Genomic DNA, 20,083 nt, shown 5'->3' with positions numbered 1-20,083 from the left:
TAGGTAATTATGTATTCAAAGGTAAAATCTTTCCCAACTGTTGCATTCATCACTAAGTACTGGAGAATTAGCATAATAATAATACACAAGAGAAATTACTATTATTAAAGAGGTCCAGATAGAAAGTATACAAAGGAATTCTAGATAAAGAATATATATATATCACTAATATTTTTTTGCTTCTCACTATAAATATAAAAATAAGGTAATTATTATTGAAGGCTAATTCTCAACATTTTCACTAGTGTTTGTAATTCACTAGTATGTATAATCAGATCTTATATAGAGCCCATATGATTATATAGAGACAGAGTTTATATGACTCTATGTATACATATGTACATATATATCTTCATTTATGAGACATTCATTTAAAGCCATTTTATTTTATGACATGTTTCATATTCTATGTTGCAACACTGATATAATAAAGAGCACCCCTGTCTCATTTATGTGCTAAATTATTTTTATTTTAAACATTCTTTAAAAATCAGGATTGAAACAAAATTTATTACATGGTTTATTAGGCTGTGTTTTTTGATCAAACCAATCCGCATTGAAGACTGGTAGATAGTGTTATCCAGTGGGTAAAATTCTTAATTCTGTGCATGTTATCTGTTATCTGGTAGATCTTAATACTTACCTACCTCAGAGAATTATTGCTGGGACTGGGTAATACAATCTTGATTTCTTTTTCTGTCTGCCTAGAAGAGGTGTTATATAGAAAGTAGCTGTCTTTCCGCTCATAACTATTCTCACCCTATCTCTAACTTCCCTGAAATAATCTCAGAATTAATGCAGAATAACTATAAAGATCCCTCCTTATCCAATTTCTGCATTTTAGTTCATGAGATTGGATCGTCTAATAATATTAAAGGAACAATTTCAGAAATAAGTAGGGCGGTGAAGTCTCCATCATTTCAGGTCCTTTCTGTGTGTGGTGTGATTTACACTCCCTGCTCTTGCCGATCCAGGCTGTCTAGATAGTGGTCATCTTGGTTATCAAACCAACTCTTAAGAAATTTCAATGCTTTGTGGAGGTCCCTCAGTAGCTATCTTGGCTATCAACTCAATCCTTGGGAATGTCAGCGCCATGCGAGAGTAAGCCTTATATCCAAGCAGAGGGCTCTGTTTCAATGCTGTGTCCTTTATGTCATCTATCTCATTCTGTAACTCTGGTGTTGTCTCTTGTCATAAGACACCAAGGAAGTCCAGTGCAATGTTTTGAAAGAGCCTACATTGCCATAATTTTATAAGGTATATTTTATATTTGTTTTTATATCTTAGTGTTGTTCATCTGCTTATCCCATGCTTGCTTGCAAATGTCATGTAGGGTCAACACATGGGATATAAAGATTCTATTAATTACTACCTGTGGTTGAAGACATCTCCTGGCAGTCTTGGCTCATATCCCTTGTAGGTTCACGGAGACAGTTTTTCTATCTCCTTACCACTCAGATGCCAGGGTATGTCTTCCTAGAAAACCCAAAGTTATAACGAATGGAAATCCACTGTCAATCCCAGTTTACAGTAGGATCTTTACACACTATTTCCAACAGGGACACTCTATCTTTCCTGAATATGGAGAAGGTTCATATTCCTAACATCATTTTTACCACCAGATTTGAGTCTGGAATACTGGGCCTTTCCTAATTTGTAACTCACCTGGGTTGCATAATTATGAAGAAACATATTTATTTTGAAGAAGAGAGAAATTGGAGCTGCTGTTAGAACATACAGGAAAAAGAAAGAACACTAAGAAATTAAATTAAGCTCTGTTAGTCTGGCTTATATGTTTACTAGCAAGCACTAGCTCTCTTGAAGTGGAAAAGTGCGGGTAAAGGGCACAAAAGTGATAGCATGATGGAGTTCCATAGCGATGGGCATGAAATATGAAGAATTAGGATACTAACCTTTGGGCTGGTCTGGCATATGCATTTCTCCAGCCTCAGAAAGCCTGTACAAGTACAGAAATACAGGAGCTGTGTCTCCTCTCATTTTCATTTCAACCACATCCAAAAACTTGGTACATTAAGAACAAAATTGTAAGTCATAGGTACACACACACACACACACACACACACACACACACACAAAACAAGTTTAGGCCAAAACATTTATTTCTCATATAGTCTGGATATTAGATGTTGATTCTATATGATGGGAAGGCATGAGATGAATCAGAAACATGACCCTTTGAAAAAAATATTCAAACATTAAGCTCAAGGTGGAGCTTAATAACATATTTGTCCTCTCTTCCTTCCAGATGGCCCAACACATGAGAACATAAAATCTTAAACATTCCCATGTATAACATAAACATGGGAGGGGTGAAATGGTGAAAACTTGCAGCAGTGGAGCTCACTGGACAGTGATGAAAGTGAACCATACAATTCACTTGAGGAGCCTGGAGGGAGGGACTGGGAGATAGGGAAAAAGAATAGAATGCACTGTACAAAAGGAATTGCCTCATTACCTGACTCATGAAATTGTAATCCTTTTCTATACCACTTTTATAATAACAATAAAGTAAATTTTCAAAAAAACTACCAGAAAAAAGGACAAGGTGGCATATCTCTTTTTAAAGATATGTATGGAATCTAACTAAGTGATAGACTTGAGGCAGGGGATGCCATTTTTTCCCAATGATTTCGTAAAGCAGCAAACCATGAAACACAATTTAATTTTGTCCTAATGATAAGAGAAGACATTACCTTGTCATTACCAAACATGTACCACACATTCCTGTCTCTTTAAAGTCTCTATATTTTTTATTAGCTTAAAACCCTGAGCTGTTAAATGTAGCAGAAACTTCTGTGAAATTCTGCTGCCTTACAGCAAGAGAACAAATTCTTTTAATTGGAAGATTGCAGAAAGGGTGGTGAGGGAAAAGATGGGGAGAGCTTTTAAAAGTTTAGGTGGTTTAAAAAGAAAAAAAAATTCTACATGTTTCAGCCAAATTGCCAACCCTCTGAGTGTCAGCTTTGTCTGATGTTACTAATGCAATGCTTTCAGTGTGCAGCAAATTAGATCTTGAACTCATTATGAGCCAAATGCTGTCTTTTTATGCTCATGTGTAACCCCTAACAGGTTTCAATGGGAAATGTACATGGTGACATGAAAGCAATTTCATCATTATTTTTCCACCTTGAACCTGATACACAGTGAAAGAAATGGAAAGAAACAACTGTAGACAGTGTAACAGTAACAGTAATAATCAGTTTCAGAGTAATAATCACTACTTGTATAGCCCTTTTCTAGTACCAGTCAGTTTTATGCAATTTACCATTTCATTGCATCTGCGTAATGGATTTAATTTAACTGTACATGTAAGAATAGTCATGATGAAAATGTGACATTAGAATGTCAGAAAAACATAAAGGATGTATGTCTGTTTAAAAGAATAAAATTAAACAGAAAGAAAAAACAGAAATAACTATATATGGGACATAATAAGAACCTTTTGTTTCCAATTCTTGGAGTTCATGTGGATATGCTTCATTATATATGGTCCTGTGCACTTAATGATTGGGCTATTGTGATCTCCTGCTAAGATACCATAGACATATTCTAGTTATTACAAATGAGAAGAGCCATACAACCAATGTTTCTTTGGGCTTGGCTTGAGTCACTTAATATCATTTTCAGTACCAATTCTCTATATGTGCTTCTCTAATTCGTGGAAGGGAAAGGGAATCACAGAAAACTAACCAATGATACTCCATAGACACTATATTAAAAATGAACTTCACAACTTGGTGGTGGTGGGGTAGATGAGGAGTGCACTGTAAGCAGGAGAAAACGAGGACAGGAGTAAGTGTTTAAGAAGAAATGTACTCTATCTTATTTTTGTAACTGTAACTCTGCAGTTTACATTGTGTTTATAAAATATTTTGGGTTTTTTCCCTGGTCCTGGGCTTGACATCAGGGCCTGAGCACTCTCCTTGGTCATTCTGAAGGCTAGCTAAAACTCTACCACTTGAGCCACAGCATCACATCAGGAATCAAACCCAGGGCTTCATGCATACTAGAGAAGCACTATACCAGTAGGCCTAGCTCCAGATTCCTACAATATTTTTTAATGAAAAAGTTGAATAAAATCATGACTTTGACTATGTCGAAGGGTCAATCCCAATAGGAGTGGTTTATTCTCTATAAAATCTGTAGGTACTGTTATAATTATAAATTGATTTTAATTTACATTTTTCTTAACCTATTTCTAATCTTGTTTTTACTTTTTTCTTCTTCTTCTTTTGCTTATCTACATGTTTCATATTTTCATTTTATTTAGTTGTTGAGTTCTGTTTTCACTTGCTAATTTGTTCTTTTCTAAAGTAGTCACCAGGATGCAGTCTCCCAGCAAGGGACTCTGAGTCAGTATCTGAGTTATTTTGACAGCTTTAAGCTCCCTTCAGCAAACAAACTAAACCCTGTGGTGTGCTAGCTGGTCAAAACACCACTCATAGGGAACCTCACATGGCTCTGGAACAACAAATGCAAGTTAATAGTAAATTCTATAAGTGCTATTTTATTTAGTTCATTTACCTTTGTATTAAGAAGAATGCTATGATATGCAGGTATTTAGAGGAAACTAACACGGCAAAGAGTTTTGGAGGCATTACATCCTGGTAGAAAATGATAAATCTTAGGAAAAGAAGATAAAGGCAGAAGAAGAAAAATGCTAAGATTATCAGGAGAGTTGCTATCTGTAGCTCTAATCAAGACAGTCCACTGGACTGACTTCAAGGAAGGAAAAGGAAGAGGAACATGAGAAATGTTCTAGAAAAGAAATATGGAAACTGAATTTGGAGATGCTGCTATTTATTTGGGAGGGAACAGAAGCTGGGGTGTTCCGTGAAGAGTTAACCAGGATAAAAGTAGGTGAAGTTCCAGAGACACCAAGAAAGAGACAGAGTCAGAGAGAGAATTTTTATCTGAGGCAGATTGCTTAGGGAAAATATTAAGTACCAAATAGGAAATCCAGAATTGGAGATAAAATCTGAATGTCACTGTGCTCTGCTCAGCAGAAAATGGTCTACAGTTCCTAAGAAACTTTTTCACTTCTATTCACCATCATCATCATTCACTCTACTCAGATTCTCTCCTCGTCTTAGTGGAAGCATGTCTCCATCATTCAGGCTTCTGCCCTGGAGTTGTCACTAGCTACCTCCCATTTCTTTACTTTCAGTTAAATGGCATTTTGCATGACCATATCACATTAACTCCTACCAAAATGTTATAAATATTTGTGTGTGTGTGTGCGCCCTCGAGCAAGAAGTACAATCAGAACTCAAAGTTGTCACTACCACTTGAGCCACACAGCTTTTGGATGGTTGATTGGAGATTAGAGTCTCTCTGAGTTTCCTGTCCAGGCTAACTTCAAACTATGATACTTAAATCTTACCCTCCTGGGTCACTAGGGTTTCAGGTGTGAGGCTCTGAATTTTATTTTGGCTGTTCCTCTGTAGTTACGGATTATGTGTCAGTGTTTTACTTCAAAATTTTGTGCACGTATGTACTCAAAGATGAAAATATTTTTTATAACTTTTAGTTGTCACTAAAAGTGAACGTTGCCCAGGCATTTATTTTGCTATAGTAATTACTGGTTTAATAACTTGATTTGGAACATCCTTGTTTGCAGGATTGTAGAATGAGATTGGCTATTAGTGCTTTTTATTGCTTATAAAAGAAGGCCAATGCAACCAGCAAGCAGAGGATAAAGCCCAAGGGATGAGTTTAGCAGTGGAGTTTCTAATATCAAATATACATGAAAGTATGCAGGGTAAAACCAATATAAGGAAAGCATTAATGAGGCAAAACTCTCAAAAATAATGCTTATGCACATGCATTTGGACAGTGTGATAGATAAAACTCAAAGGGAAGATCTTAGGACATGAAAGCCAAAATGGGATGAGCCAAGATTCAGAGTGGCACAGAATGGAGTGACAGAAGGACGACATTTTATGTCTATAGGAAAGAATTATGGAGTAATGAGGGGGTGAGTATTCATCCTATAAACATAGCAATTGAGAAAAATGGTTGTAAACTTCATAACTTTAGCACAAAATCTGGTGGCAAGAAATATTTCAGGAGACACGTTAATCTAATTTTACTATGCTAAGATATAATGGCTCTTTATACTGTAAGCTGAACAATTCAAGGTGGTAGCTTTGTTTCTATCTTGGCATTGTTTGGGGAAGGTTCTAGAAAACTGAGCTACTGATGATGATGCTAATTTGAAAGGAAGATTCTACAGATATTTAGTGATGTTTTACACTTTTTCTCATGTCATGTGTAAATGATGTGATGTATGCATGCTACATAATGTTTTTTGACCACAGTTAATTTTTAAAAGAAATTCATTAGAAGAAAGAATTTATCATTAAGAAATTATATTCACTTTCTCTAAAGATACAAATATTCCTTGTACCCTTAGTTACATATTATATGATAAACTTTTCCCCCAAAGCTAATGCCATTAGAATTCAAAACAATTTATCCATACCCAATATAAAGTTCAAAAACTAACTATGGGATCTCATTGTGAAAAAATATTTCTATAACTTACGTATCTTTTAAGTGTCCCAATGAGTCACTTTCACCCTATTAATGACACACTTTCATTCCCTTGAATATGTGTTCTTTTTCTTTATTCTTTTTTTTGCCAGTCCTGGGATTGAGCTCAGGGCTTGAGCACTATCCTTGGACTTTCTCAAGGCTAGAGCTCTACCACTTGAGCCTCAGCACCACTTCTGGCTTTTTTCTATGTCTGTGATACCAAGGAATCGAACCCAGGTCTTCGTGCATGCTAGGCAAGCACTTTAACCACTAGGCCAAACTCCTGGCCCTATGTGTTCTTTTTCTAATGAACTTACCTCTGGAGGAAAATGCTACCCGAAGTTTTTAAACTGGGATCTCAAACAACAATGAATTCAGCCTAGTTTGTCTTAATACAATATAAAAATATTATTACATATTGTTTATGGCAATTTTGAAAATAAAACTTGCATAATGTCCTAAATTATTAAAAATCAAGCAAGTTCATAGAAATTCTATCAACATTTTTTTTGCACGGCACAGAACTTTTTAATAATGTTGGAACGATTATAGAAATCTCTCCTTGCCATGTGGTGATAGGCAGGATGGTATTCAACTGTTATATGTGGTGAAATAATGTGTGAATTCTATCATTAATTTACTTGAAACCAAAATAAATGAGACTAGAGACTCCAACATCGGACAGTCTAAGCCTGAAACTCAGTCCTTCAATCAGCTCAAATATGTAATTCATATAGCTGCTTGCCAATGTTTACTACCTAAGATAATCAGAAGATTCATGGTGTGCAGTAAAGATTTGGGACTCATTGCATCCTTTTTAATGACAAACTTCATTAACTATCGTATTTATTCATCCAGATTGTCTTGAAGGTTTCCTGGACTGGCTGTGCTTGTCCATATTAACATCAAGATTGGACAGAATTCTTTTCTTCCTCACTCTCTTGAACATTTTCATTTCTGCCAATTTTTAAAATCATGTATTCTTCCTGGCTTGATGTGAAAACTTCATCCAAACCTGGTTTGGATTCACATTATCTCTGCTGATTAGTGATGCTGAGGTATCTCATAAAAATGACATCAGTTAATTTGAAAAATGTCTAGTTGCATTTCCCATGTACTATTATTAATTTTTTATGGTGATAAGGATCAAATTCAGGGACTCCATATGCCAGGCATGCACTCTGTCATGAAGATATGTCCCCAGTCTTTTATTGCCTAGAGTTTTGTTGTTAGTGCTGCTGCTATTGTTTTCCTCAACCTCTTGAGTAGATAAGATTATACCCCACTATTCTTAGCTTCTTGCCCAGTACCAATCAGATGGTTTCTTTGCTCTGGAGTTTTCAGACTTTATAGACGTTCTATAAACTTACCTCTGTCACACTGCAACAGTTTTCCCTGATTGTGTAGATTCTCTAATGACAACTTCCTTTTAGTTTTAATTTTTAATTTTTTTATTTCTTCCTGATTCCATGGTTTATCAAGTCAGTGGTTTGAGCTTTTCCAAATATAGTTTCAAAAATATCTTTGTTATCCATCTTGTGTTTTATTACATGCTGGTGAGAAAATATCCCCAATATGGTTTTAGTCTTTAAATGTTGTCTGGAAGTTGGCTGTGTCCCACAATGTGACCTGTATTGAAGGAGGCTCCGTAAGTAGTTGTGATGATGTGGTCCCATTGCAGACTCTCCATACATCTCTGGTCTTGAGTACAAATGAAGCCCATTTCTTCATTGACCTCTCTGTGTTACATGGGGTATTAAAATGCAGTTATTATTCCCTGGAACCTAATTTTTCCCTTTCAGCCTAATAATATTTGTTTTGTATGCATAGGTTGTCAAATATTGGGAGGAATGTATGCATTAAAAATAATATAATGAAAAAAAAACAAAAAAAGAAAAAATAATAATAATATAATGACCTTTCTAAGAATGCTTGGTTTTGTAAACATATATTTGCCCATGTTACATATTAGTGAGTTGGTCAGAATAAATATTTTTCATAAATATTTATGAAAATTAAAAGATTTCATGTCTCTTAGGTTCTTTTAAAAGATATTTAATTAGTTATTAGAAAAGTTTCATTTGAACATGCCTGTTTATAGTACATTGCTTCTTGATCTTTTATTATTACTCCAATATCTCCTGGCCCCATTTATCTCTCAGGTTATTTCATTCTATTTGAACATATGTATCGCTGTATATTTTCACTATATTCCCAACTCTCTAAATTTCTCTGCTCCTCCCTACCATATACTCACCCCACCCACCCACAACTAACAACTCACAGTTTAACTAAATAAATACTAGAAAGTTGCAACCTGTATTCTCTTAAGCTTTTAAACATATTACTGTTAAATATTTAAAAAACCCTATTTTTGAAAAGGTTTTCTGAAATCTCTTTATTATGCCTTATTTTATTCTTTGACTTGACACATTGAAGTTAGATTTCACTTTGTCCCAGTAAAGTTACATATCATCTTACATTTGTACAAGTATATGAAAGTTGTAGATTAATAAAAGCAAAGTGTAGCAGACACAGTGTTCTAGTCAGCAATAAGAAAGTCAAGAAACTAAATGGATAGGCTCTCAAGTTTCCAAGAGAAAAATAAATATTATAAGAAATGGAGATGCTGTAGTATTAAATTTAAAGAGGAAGCATTTTGGAACTTCATCTGCAAAGCACAATTTGTAAAATGCGTTTTTATGGATGTATGGTAACTGTTATATATTTTTGTTACATAGGTCAGCATTTGATATATGAAGATTTCTTGTAATCTTTATTTATTAATTCTATTGCTGTAGTAAAGCAAATCGCTGTCATGTCAACAGAGGAAATAAAGGACTATTTGAAAACATATCTCTTAAGATTATTCCTGATTTATGATATTAACTTCATGTCATGATTTTTAAACTTGACAATGTCATTTCTTTAATTGGAGAAGACTTTAAGTCTCAACCTCCTGAAAGCGAACTTAAACTGCATTTTCAGATGATTTGTACTTTACACATGAATCCTGGTTGGAGCCTAGGAGACAAAGTCCTATGAAGGACCAACATGTGTTTGATTTCCTAACGATCAAGTAGAATGTTTATTTTTGATCTGATATTACTTATAGAAGATGAAAGATACAAGGAAGCCAGGTGCTGGAGCCTCAGGCCTGTAGCCTTAGCTACACATGAAACTGAGATCTGAGGATCAGGGTTCAAAGCCAGCTTGGGCACAGAAGTCCAAACAACTCTTAACTCTAGTATATTACAATTTTAAAAAAACACAGAAATGAGGCTATCAGTGTAAGATTAGAGCTATAGCTTGAGAAAAAAAAACACCCTAAATAAAACAAGAACAGTGTACAGTGTCTGAGCCCTCAGTTCAAGCTGTAGGGCCAGGAAAGAAGAAGGAGATAAGGCTGAAATCATGATCAATAACAATAAAGCAAATATAATGTATATTGATTTTAAAAATCCTCTACTTAACCACTCATAATAGGGATTAAATAATATTCTTCTATAATTTTCAAATTAGAGATTTATTTCTATTAAAATCCTCCACTTTGCAAAATATCACATGGATAGCATTCTTTCCTTCATCACTTTGCTTGGTGAAGAGGCATATCCAGAAAATAACTTGAAACACTGGCATCTCTTGAGACAGAAATAATGAGGTGTTGGGAATTAGGAGACAGGTGTACTCAGATCATTAATCATTGTAGTTAACATTATCATTCCTATTTGAGGTCTCTTTTTTGTGTTAGAACAAGGCATGATTTCCAGATCAAAATACATTCATTCTCCCTCACATCACACGCACGTAACAGATTGTGGTAAATTCCTCACCGGGTCTTTTTGGATATTGCCATCTTGTGATATGTAATGATGATTTCCAGCATGAACAAGTCTTAGGTTAATTCCATTCTCATGAGTGTTCTTTTGAAATTAAATCATGTAATTGATTGGCCTGTAATCTTCAGCAAATTCATAGCTCTAAAGGAGCAGAATCATGCTTACATGGCAGCATTTGATATAGTTTTGTATACCAGTTGGTGGTATACAAGTGAAATCTATTGGAATTCTATGCTTGCATCAGAACAAATGACATCTTCCCATTCATAAGATTTTTTAAAAAAGACTTGGAAAATACTGTGTTATAAGAAGTAAGCCAGACTCAAGGAAACATAGGCTCCACGGTTCCCTCATTTGTAATAAATAGTATATGTTTAGGATAGTCCTAGCCGAGGATCACAAGAGCTTAAAAGCTATGTACATATGACCATACAAAATGATACTAATGGAAATAAACTCTAAGATATGCTGTTGTTGTTGTTGTTTTAATGTATTGAATGAAGTCATTTCATTTTTCGTGTGTGTGTGTGTGTGTGTGTGTGTGTGTGTGTGTGTGTGTGTGTGTATGTGTGTGTTCCCCTTTTGTTTATTCACTGTTGACACTATTTTTGATTTTGGCATCCTGTGTTTTGCATATACATTTAGGGGAGGGAAGAGGAATACAAAATGGTGAAACGAAGGACAAAGGATAAAACAATGCAACCGTTATATTCGCAAGACATTATGTTGTAAATTAACTTTATAACTTGGGGGGGGCAGGAAGAGTTGGGCAAGGAGAAAATGGGTAAAAATAAGGGAGAGGATAACAGCATTTGACAAGAAATGCAGTCATTACCTTACATAAATATAATCTCTCATATCAACATTGCAATAAAATAAATTTGAAAGAAAAGACATGAAAATTTAAACATCAATTTGGGTATTGAGTATGGTTTCATTCAGGCACATTGAGTCCATTTTTCTCTTTCTCTTTTTCCTCCCATCCATTTGTATTTCTCCCACTGGTCTTCATTCTCCTTCCTGTACCCTTTTTCTATCCCCAACCCCTCCCCACTACAATGGCCTTCGCGTGGGACTTTAAAAATGTAAGGTACAATGCTAAGATTTCTGGGTCAAGGTTAAATAACATAGAAAATCAATTCAAAATTAGACAAGTCCCTCGTTTTAAGATGCTTTATAAAAGAACTCTGGAGGAATGCACCAACCTAATACTTTAGTACATGGAAAAATAAATTGAAGAAAGAAAGCCCTGCAGTAATGGAAACTGGTTACTCACTAAACAATGGCCATTTTTCAAAAGAATATATTTCTTTGATCCATAAGCAAATGGGAAGTAAAACTCAGTATGTAATAATATATCATCTTCTCTATGACATTTGCAGGAAGGTCATGTCATTCGAGTGAGGAGGGTTGAAATCAAGATGATATTTTGTATTCTGAATTTTGTTCAAGAGGCTTTTATGCTTAGCATCTTGCAATGGTGTCACGTGGATAAAATTTAAGAAACTATACATTAGTACATTACTTGGAAGCTCCTCTGTGCCCATCCATATATAATGAACTTGAACTTGCACTGAATGGAAACACATTAAGAACGAATCTGTTTTAGTTTGGAAAATTTCTGCTTACTGTCTTGTTGAGATTTTTAACAAGTCACTCTATAGACATCATCAAATGGCCATTAGTAAAATCATATGATTGTTGTAGTTTATTAGGTATACTAATATCAGATTAAATAGGCAAGATAAAGTTTTAGAAATGATATATGTTATCAAGAATCCCCATTAGAGCCAAATGGCGTTGGTGTCTCATTCCTATAATACTAGATAGTCAAGAGGCTGAGATCTGAGAATCAAAGTTCAAAGCCAGCTCAGATAGAAAAGTCAGTGAGACTCTTTACCACCAAAAAGCCAGAAATAGAGCAGTAGCTCAAGTGGTAGGGATTTATATTTGAGTGGAAAAAGTTAAGGGACAGGATCTAGGCTCTGAGTTCAAGTCCTAGTACCAGCACTAAACAAATAAATGCACAAAACTACCCCATCAATAAAGACTCTTGAATATTTTGTTTTAACACTAAGTTAAAATTCCAAAGAACAACCACTATCTGATTGTGTGTGTTTTGTTTTTTTGAGTAAAGAAAATGAAACTTTTAATATTTCAGATCATTATGGTAGTTGTAAATGACTTTTATTAAATGACATTTCTAAAGTACTTCTCAATGCTAGAGATTAATTGTGCCCTTTGGATGTTGTGGTGCAAATAAATTAGGAGTGATTGATGTTCTGAACTAACTAAAATAACTGCAAGGAAAATACGGCGTATTTTTTTTTCTCATTAAAGAATATTTTGAAGATGGCTATTTCACAGATAGATATTTAGATATTCAACAACTATTAGATATAAAGTCTGAGATTTTCTGTATATGAAAATTACTGTTTTATGGTGGTAACAATTTGCAGTGTGAATCATTCTGTATATTAAAAGCAACCAATTACTTCTTAATAAAATAAGAGTGATAATAGTACATAACTGCAACTAATTCATTGCTGTATGTAGTATATTATGTCCTCTGGTTTCTAATAATATCTGTGCAACAGTTCTCTAATTTACTATAAAATGTATCATTTTACCAAGGACAATTTTTCAAATAAAATCGCTTAAAACATTTTTTATAACAAAGTAGTAAAAATGTGATTACTTGCAAGAATTTTGCTATAATACAATATTCCTACACTGTATTTCAGTACTTTGATATCATAACTATACTCCAATTCCATAACATTGGGTCCATCCCTTTGATTTAACACTTAAGGAATATTTGAAATAATTCAATGAGACAGTTTTTAATGCATTCACTCATATCATGCACTTAGAGAAAATCAAACCCAAGTAGATTGTAGTTCACATTTAAGTACCATCCTGTGTCCTTCATTAAAGGAAGAATTTTTATAGTCCAAGTTGTATACCCCACATCTTGATTTGTAGAATTTTGTCAAGAACTGTGTAGTTGCAACTTGCAACTTTACACGTGATTCTGCCAATGTCATGGAGGCTGGCAGAAGAGATGAGACTCCTGAGATAGAGGCAAAAAACTTCCTTATTCAAAGAAATCCTGGTCAGAGCATCAGCATTTTTTCCTATTGATTTCTGAACTTCACTTCCCATAGTGGAGCACAAAACGGGCCAAATGATAACTGAGAGGCTTTAAGGGAGATGCTTGGGGACAAACTTTATTTGGTTTGAGTTGTTCACCATGGCCTCAGGAAGCCAACCTTAGGCCTTAGGCTATGGGAAATGATACTAGGTTTATTTACTGGATGATCAGCCTGTCTCTTTTCCTCCTGAGTAGGATATATTCACTTTCTCCCCACTCTGTTTACTGTATCAATTTGTTAGTCCAGACCAACCAGTGATTTGTGGGAAGGACCTGGGGAAACATGAGAGGCCCGCAAAGAACAGTAATCAACAGGAGTCAGACAGACCCAAGATAATCTCTTTACATTTCCCTGTCAATTCCTCCCAGTTACAGCTGCGCAGGTCTATTCTTCCAACTACAGGGGATTTAAAGAAAGTTTATCAAACAGTGACAAAAGAGAGGCTTGAATTATATGCCTCCACTCATGTAATTGGCTCTATAAGCTTTATTTCAAAAGCTTTAAGTCGGTCTATAATACTTAGAATTTGTATGACCCAAAACTAATGCCATAGGTTCACTAGATATACAAATTGAGTTTGTATTCGTATTTAGATTCTCCCATTAGAAGGGTAAAACAAAGATTTATAAAAGGGCAACTATAAAATATACAGAGATTATTCTGAGCCACTGAAGCCCTTCAGCACATTTTTATGTCTCCAGTGTATATGTTTGTGTATAATGCATAAATATATGCACATTTATTTTATTAAATTTATGTAATTTTCCCATGTAACAAGTACTTAAGATGGATTCTTGTGAATTAATTAAAGAAATGGTATTTTTGGGAAAAATGGGAAAGCGATATTAAGCTTTCTTAGGTAATTAACCCCCAAAATAAAGGTCTAATTATTTATCCAATTCCATGTTAAAATTAAAACACTGAACAAAACAACATAACAGCTAAAAACTGTTTCCTATTTTGAACTGGTAAAGTTTCTGAATGATTTTGCAATTTAAAGAATTCTCCTAAGATTTAAATGATCATTCAGAATGCAAAGTTCAAAGGTAGCTAAATTTTTTGAGAACCATCTTTGACCAAATATAGTAATGTTTGTTTTCCTCATCAAAAACAAAAAGAATCCATTCAAAAATGTACATGAAGCTTAATCAATATATTTAGATTCATTTTTAAAATTAATTTCTTCATAGATTCATGATTTTCTTCCTTTTTTCCATTTTGTATCTTTTGATTTTAAAATTGTAAGTACAACTCATGAAGTAAATTCCTTAATAAAGAATGCACTCAAAAATAAAATAAAACTACTAGTAAATAATTATCACAAAAAAGTAAAATACATGATTGTTCTATAATTATACTATTGTTATTACAGTAAACAATTATATATATTTGCCAATTTGTTATAAAGTAATTGTTCTGATTATAAGAAGATTTTTATGTAGAATGTTTCTGTAGTCAGTATAGCTATTTTCTTGGATCATACAGTAGACAAAATAGTCTTGTGATATAATGTAACAGGAGCTAATGTGTACATGATATTAATGCTACATTAATTTATTTGTTGTAGTGTTTATTGAAACTCATGTCACTTCATAGGTATGTACTCTCCCATTTGCTCTGCTTCCTTTTCTTCACCCGGCAAGCAACCACCTAAGACCAAGAAAAAAAAATGTACATTAGAATTCTGTCATGACTGATGCTTTCCAATGAATTAAAGAGTTCATTTAGTGTAACTTCTACAAAAATTAGGGAACTAGAAGTCACATCTGTGTGACCTTAGTAAAAGGATTAAAAATGCATGGCTGGAAAGAATGAAGCAGGATTCTCAGATCTGTCTGCCTGCAAAGGCAATATTACTTTTGCCACCTTAATCTGTTTGGAACATAGCTTAGCAACATCGCTGTGATTATGCATATACTTTCTATATTAACATTTCCATCTTCAGCCCATTTGCAAAGGACTTATTATTAAAAATAGAATGTCTTATAAAAGTGTGAACAACTAGTTCATCAACTTGACTTTATACTTTTACCTCATAACAAAAAACTATTGGAGGACAGTTACATTTTAATGTTTTCCATATTCATCTATTTAAGATTTATTTAGGATTGTTGCTATTTGAAGTGATCACAAAAAAGGCAACTTTGAGTATATAACTCAGTAAAATTTAGATGGTGGATGAGTGGCTGTAGACAAGCGGAAGGTCCTGAGTTTAAGCTGCAGTACTAGAGTATAGAAAGATATAGACAATTAGAATATATCATTTGGAAGCTGTACGTATGTATTGCATTTTTATACCTGAGGATCGATGTATGACAAATCGATAGATAGACAGACAGATAATCTTTCATGTATTATCTTACAATAAATTTACTGTGAAATTACCTTTTGGAGCTGGGAATACAGCTCAGTTGTAGAATACTAGCTTCTCATCCAGAAGGTTTTGAATTCAGTTCTCATTAACAGAAATGAGAGAGAGAAGGAGATGAGAGAACGTAAAGTGAGAAGGAGAGGAGAGGAGAGTGGGAAGAAGAAGAAAGGAAAGAAAGAAGGTAAAGGAAGGGGGCTAGGGGAAAATCTATTTTTAATATTGGTATGAGCTCCAAGAAATGGAAACAAGAGGTTTATTATGGCTGTTATTTTTCCTTTGCTTTTTGTCTTTTTTTTGTCGATTCAAGTGACTTCAGGAAGGTAAGGGAAATACAGATGTCAGAGGACAGAGTGTGACCAAATACAGGTGCTCCAGACACTGTGTTGAAAATGAACTACAATTGTGAGTAGGAATGGGAAGGAAACCCTGAGAGAGAGCAAGGAAAAGAGTGACATGGCCCCAAACGAAATGTACTTTTTATCTGACCTATATAACTGTCATGCCTCTGTGTATTACCTTTACAATAAGAAATACGAAAATATCAGTTTCCATTATGACTCTGACAATTTAGTTAGCAGATTATAAAGTACTTGATAAAAATCTGTTCACTGCCCACTAATTTACAGTGTGAAAAGTAATCTCTATGTTTTAGTCAATAATTCTTACCGGATAAATCAGTTCACTGAGGAAATAATTATAATTTCAACGCTTTACTCATTGCAGAAAACAGGGGGAAGTATTTGAATACTGGGGACTACAGTTTAACTGTGCCTATAAATTTGGTAGGACTTAAGACTTCATAGACTCAGTCTAGACTTGTGCATGAGAATAAATGAAATGGAGACATATGAAATGATAAAACCTGCCAAAGGATTGGAACCTAGAATTGAGGCTGAATGACTACAGATTTTTTTTTAAGTTTCTTTTTCTGTTTATCAGCAAGTTTCCTAGTAGTTCTGAAACATTTCCCTCTACTGCAGTGGACTAAAAGTCTGCCAAACTCTGGAGAAAACTTAGAATTAGTTGCTATCTTTTGGATATAATGGTAGCACAAAACAAAACTATTATAAATTGAATTTTGTTTCTATATTTGTATTTCATCTTTGCTTATGCTGTAAAAGATTAATTCCTTTGTAATCAATTTTAGATTGACTTTATGTGAAAGGAAGTTTGAATGTGCAGAGTGTTGATTGAGTTGACTTACATTGAAAAGCACTCTACAGAACTTCCTGCAGAAATATGCTCACACACATTACAAAATCACAATTAGCTTGGATACCAGGAGCTTATTCTTGTTATCCTAATTATTCAGGATTCTGAGGATACTGGTTTGAATCCAATCAGGACAGAAATGTCAATGAGATTTTTATCTCCAATTAGCTATCCAGAGGCCATGAGTAGAGCCGTCATGCAAATGGTAGTGAGTTGGCTCTGAGAAAAATTGCTCAGGGACAGCAGTTGGGTCCTGTATTCAAGCCCTAGCACAAGTGGGTATGGGCAAACACAATTAAGTTAGTACACAGAATGCTTGTAAATTTCATCTTACCTCTAAGAATGAGTAGATTTTGATTTTGTATCTTAAAATTGGAAATGATTTTCTTATTAAGAAATTTAAATAGCATTTGTGGAAATAAATTATTTGGAAGGATTTAAGTTATACAGAGAAAATGTAACATTTTAAGTGATAAAATGCATTTCTTTACACTTTTGTTTTCCTCCAATATTGACTTCTATTTTGTGATCAACATAAAACAAGCAGATTTGACGCCAATGTGTTCTGTTTGCATAATTGTTTAAGTAATTAATTGCTAAGTGAGGCTTCACTGCCTTACAAATTGATTAAATATTTGCATAGAATAGAAAAAGAAAATATTTTACACCAAAGCAGCAACCAAACTTATCAGTATAAGTCGAACAATTAGTTATTCTGATTTCATTACAATAGAGTTCAGGGTCAGTGTGTAATGATAATACTTTCAGAATGTTGTAACTGTTTTGAAAATAGGAAAGAAACATTAGCCACAAATTTTCCCATTGTGAACGCTTTATAATGAAACTGCAATGAAAAATTAGTAAAGAATAATTTCTAAACATTTTGAAATGACTATCTCATTTTTTTGAAGAAGCTTCAATATCAACTTTATAGGTAATCTTTTAGTCATCTCAAGGTCAGTTCATTCATGATCATAGTTCTGCCATAATCTCATGTTACTGTTAGGTCATAATATGTGAAAGAATTGAGTCATTCTTTTGTTTTCCTTCTTGGCTTTGGAAAAAATCTATACTGAGGTTCTGTATTCTTTGTTATGTTTTAAGGATTCTTCATACATTCAGCAGCACGCCAGCCTTTTATCTGATACATAGTCAGGCATCTTTTCCCCTTTCCTATAGATTGCTTTTTCTCTTTCTTTTCTTTCTTGATAGTATCTTTAATGCACAAAACACTGCAGTTTTTAAGGCTCATTTTAACTATTCTCTTTCATGATTCATTTTTGTGATGACATATGTAAGAAATTATGATCAAATACAAGATCATACACTAAAGCAAAATAGGCTGAGAATGTCACTCAAGAAACAGTGCTTCTTTCTAGCAAGTTCTCAGACCCAAGTTTATATCCAATACCCCTTAAAATAGCAATAGTCAGTAGTATATTACAGAATATGATAAATCAGTTTATACTAAAATTAGACTTTTTCAACAATATAACCTATACACAACTATTTGAACATGTATGTTTGCTTAACAATTTGGCAAGCAATTTGGTGTTAAAATCACTCTACTTGCAAATTGAATCATGGGGTATTAATAAAACCTTTGAGAATAGAAAAGGATACAAAGAAATATTTCTTATTTACTGCCAATTATTTTAGTTATATATGAGTCACCTCTTCATTTTCTAGTCTGAGATTAATAATTTATTATCTTTTTTCAGAAAGATACATATTTAAACCAATTAACTCATATTAAAATATTTTGTATTTGCTTGTGTGTTTATGTGAACCTACAAACAGAAAACAGAAATATCAATGCTACATAAGTAAAAGCTAACATCATTATTGTATAGCTGAAAAGAAAATGAAGTTGTCTGTGTCTGTGAGTATGCATATTTGAAAGAGAAGGAGAGAGGAGAAATTGAAGAATCACTTAAATCATTTTGATAAGATATATTAAAATACAACTAACCACTGAATGTATATTCATGGCTATCCAGATAAATATTGAGGATGATTTAAAAGGAAAGTAGATCCTAATATACAGCCAATGTAGGTCTTGCAACTAGAAAGGTGGCCAATTATATTATCTCCTGGTAGAATTGGCATAGCTCCGACAGGGAGCTAAATATGATTCTATTGTCATAAGAAATGGGGAAAGAACAGACATGTAATTTCTGAATCAGTGATATAAATCAGAAGTGATTTCTTTCTGGTGGAATTTGGTATCCTTTCTCTAGCTGGCAAATCTTCAGAGCTAATCTCTTTGGTCAAATATTTCCTTGAAAGAAAGTCGAAGTCATGTAACATCCCACTTCCTGCCCACAAAATTGAAGCTGGACTGATGTCACAGTGCTCAGGCACTTTGTGTACACAGACAGGCATGTTTTGCTAGGCCCATGAATGTAAGGTGAAAAGAAACTATGTCTTAAACCTTGGGCTCTCCCAGCAGAGATTTGCAATAGAGCAGAACCTTGATACAAAAGGCCATATAGTATGACTCTAATGAAAGGATCTCTAGGATACAGAAACATAAGCCATATAATGAATGATTGTTGTTCTTAAGGTACTATTTTATCTCTCATCTCTTTTGCTGTCCTTTGGTTATCTCATATTGTTACAGTATCTCACTTTGTTACCTGATATATCAGATATATTTGTATTTGGTTATTTGAAATTGGATAGGGAAGGGGGGAAAACAAGATGAGGGGTGGGGGTCGGGGGGGGGGGGGAGGGAAATGGGGACCAAGACATGTGAAAGGGTATCAATGTATGGGAATTAATGCACCATCTATCTGGCAAATATCATGTAACCTTTCTATTAATTACAATAAAAATATATGAAAAAAAAGATGATTCCATCAGAAAGTCTTGGTGATCAAATGAAAACAGTCAACTTAGGAAAAACTACTAGAATCCAGGCCTGCAACTGCACATTTCACTCCGCT

General features: G+C 34.0%; 1 protein-coding gene across 2 annotated transcripts in view; it reads left to right on the top strand.

The window, feature by feature from the left end:
• Positions 1 to 20,083, top strand: part of Grid2 (glutamate ionotropic receptor delta type subunit 2) — a 951,510-nt gene that overhangs the window by 358,154 nt on the left and 573,273 nt on the right. The window lies entirely within an intron of this gene.

This window comes from Megascapheus bottae, chromosome 23 (genome assembly GCF_031878675.1).
Source record: "Megascapheus bottae isolate mThoBot1 chromosome 23, mThoBot2.hap1, whole genome shotgun sequence".
Lineage (NCBI taxonomy): Eukaryota > Metazoa > Chordata > Mammalia > Rodentia > Geomyidae > Megascapheus > Megascapheus bottae.
The sequence above is the reverse complement of the archived record's forward strand: the minus strand, read 5'-3'. Positions and strand labels throughout refer to the sequence as shown.